Below are 263 nucleotides of genomic sequence, written 5' to 3'. Positions count from 1 at the left end.
GAGGGGAGTTGGGCTGGCCCCTGGACTGGAAGGCAAGGGAGGGTATAGAGATGGGAGGGATTAGCACAGAGGTAAAGAAAGGCATGGATGTAGGGTAGTTCAGACTGCTTGCCGTTACGCTGGCAGAAGTTTTCCAAATCTTTTAAAATATTGAGGTCTAATTTTCTAGTGTTTGGACCCCATAGCAACGGATTAGGTGGAAAGCAAAAGAATAGTTAAAGACCTCAGCTGGTGGGTGGGGGAACAAAGAGGAGAGAGGGAGA

Source organism: Nannospalax galili, unplaced genomic scaffold, assembly GCF_000622305.1.
Source record: "Nannospalax galili isolate Female #2095 unplaced genomic scaffold, S.galili_v1.0 scaffold252, whole genome shotgun sequence".
NCBI lineage: Eukaryota > Metazoa > Chordata > Mammalia > Rodentia > Spalacidae > Nannospalax > Nannospalax galili.
Note: the sequence above shows the minus strand (reverse complement) of the source record.